This window comes from Arvicanthis niloticus, chromosome 7 (genome assembly GCF_011762505.2).
Source record: "Arvicanthis niloticus isolate mArvNil1 chromosome 7, mArvNil1.pat.X, whole genome shotgun sequence".
Lineage (NCBI taxonomy): Eukaryota > Metazoa > Chordata > Mammalia > Rodentia > Muridae > Arvicanthis > Arvicanthis niloticus.
In genome coordinates, this window is record NC_047664.1 from 64,687,918 (window position 1) to 64,690,225 (window position 2,308).

General features: G+C 34.3%; 1 non-coding gene across 1 annotated transcript; it reads left to right on the plus strand.

Annotated features, from left to right (window-relative positions):
• The first annotated feature begins 873 nt into the window (after positions 1 to 873).
• Positions 874 to 976, plus strand: LOC117713262 (U6 spliceosomal RNA). The gene has a single exon (XR_004607427.1). It is a non-coding gene; the product is annotated as a U6 spliceosomal RNA (small nuclear RNA).
• The last annotated feature ends 1,332 nt before the right edge of the window (positions 977 to 2,308 follow it).

Here is a 2,308-nt window from a genome sequence, read left to right on the forward strand (position 1 = left end):
AACTTCATTTTTTTCCTTTGGTTTTCTTTTTGTAATTGTGTATTTTTGAGCCCCAGGACATACAAACCAAGCCCATTTATACTGTTTCTGGAAACATGACACACAACAGAATCACAAACATTTTGATGTGTGAGTTTCTAGTTAGAAAGTAAAGGATGTATAAGAGGCTGGGGACCTTAGTGAAACCCATAACACTTTATTTGCTATTTTAAAAAAGATTTGATGCACATATGGCAAAATGCTAACATCTGTTAAATCTTAGTGATGGCACATAAATGTTTGGATTATTTTTGTAGTTTTGTACATGCTTGCAATTTCATATAATTTAAGAATTAATTCTACTAATAGAAAATATGAAATACATTCATATTAAACTTTAGATTATAATTTATGATAAAATGGTCCTATTTTGCATGAGTCATTTGTCCAAACATCTTACTATTTTTAGTTTGAAGCTTCCATAAAAATAAGGCAGGTAATATGTAAGTTCTAAAAGCATTTTTTACTTTTATATTTTTCTTGATTCTAAATATCCTGTTTCTGTCTATATTATTTGTATGTTGAAAGATAAAATCATTTTGTGTGATAGGACAAATTTTAAATTCAATTCAGTAGACCCATCAATCAACCAGGCAATATCTACTGATCTCATATTATGTGCTAAAGTGATACAAAGACTTGTCAGCAAAAATTTCAGAACACAATGTATATTAATTGTACATTGTAAGAGAAATTCTGGAGCTATGAAAGACTGTGGGATATAATCAGCAAATTGTACATAGTACTTCATAAGTTTATATCACAGAAAGTGACATTTAGTAATCTTAATAGATGACAAAGACTCTATGATAAAAGCAATGGCCGATGATTGGCTTGCTTCAGCAGCAGATATATGAAAGTTGGAACAGTACAGAGAAGATTAGCAGAGACCCTGTGCAAGAACAACACATGAGATCATGAATTTCAATATTTAGAAAACCCCAAGGAGATCATGGTGGTGGGGATATCAAAGAAGCTAAGAAAGCACCCCAAGTACCTGTCAGAAGAGCAATGGCTGACACACTGCTGGAAAGAGAGTATCCAAGCAAATGATGGGGGAAATCTGGGAGCTATGATTTTAGCATTTCTGTTCAGCTTTTTTGTAGAAAATGCTAAGTTGTTGGGTTGAATTTCTAATCAAACATCCATCTTTAACTCTAACTATAAAACCTTAAAAGTAATTGATCAGTGTTGAAATAATATCTTAAAATCATCTAAATATTTTGAAGCTTTAAGAATTCACAGTATTAAATGTCATTAAAAATATTTTAAAATTAATTATCAAAGTGAAGTGTAACAGGAAGGTATGAGTTTTATTGTAGTACTGATTTTGCAATCCTCTAAATATTATTCATGTTGAAATACAATTATTAGCAAGTGGAAAATGATATATTTTTTCTATATTTTATTATCAAATAATAATTTTTACTTTTTAACACAGGGGTTATACACACAAAAATGCAGAATGTGGGGAAGGGATGACACAGGAGCATAGGTGTTCAGGGGGAGTACAGATATTTTTCAGAACAGGGTATCAGCTGGGTGAAGGTTAAGGGGTCAGGTCACTATGACTCTGCCTATGATTCACTTGTCCTTATCTAAGTTGGTACTATCCACCAAGGCTGCCTATTTACAAGGTCTATGACTATTCAGAATGGTAAATTTCTATAAAAGCTGCCTGTTTACAATAGCTTATAGCAGTCTGTTTCAGTGTTTTTCCATAGAGACCCAGACTTTGTGTTAGCAGGCATGTATGTCAGGCCTATTGCTGATTTTAGGCTTATGACTGATTTTAGGCCTTCAGTGTATAAGCGGGGCTGCCCCTGACATCTCTTCCCTTCTCCAAGTATAGAAGGGCTGTGATGATTCTAATCTTGCCAAAGTGGGAATTGAGGCCTGACCTCCAGTAATTAAAGGGGACCTTGTAATGACTCCTGTCCTCCTGTTGTTGTTCAATGAGGCATGAGAGCCATACCCATCCCGATATCTTTTTCCTGGAGAGGAGACACTATTGACATCAATCCCTATGCAGTTAGGCTTCTCCCTCAGGGAACCCAGAAACATATTTTGTGGGCATATACCCAAAAGATGTTTCAACATACAACAGGGACACATGCTCCACTATGTTCATAGAAGCCTTATTTATAATAGCCAGAAGTTGGAAAGAACACAGATGTCCTTCAACAGAGGAATGGATACAGAAAATGTGGTACATTTACACAATGGAGTACTAATCAGCTATTAAAAACAATGAGTTCATGAAATTCTT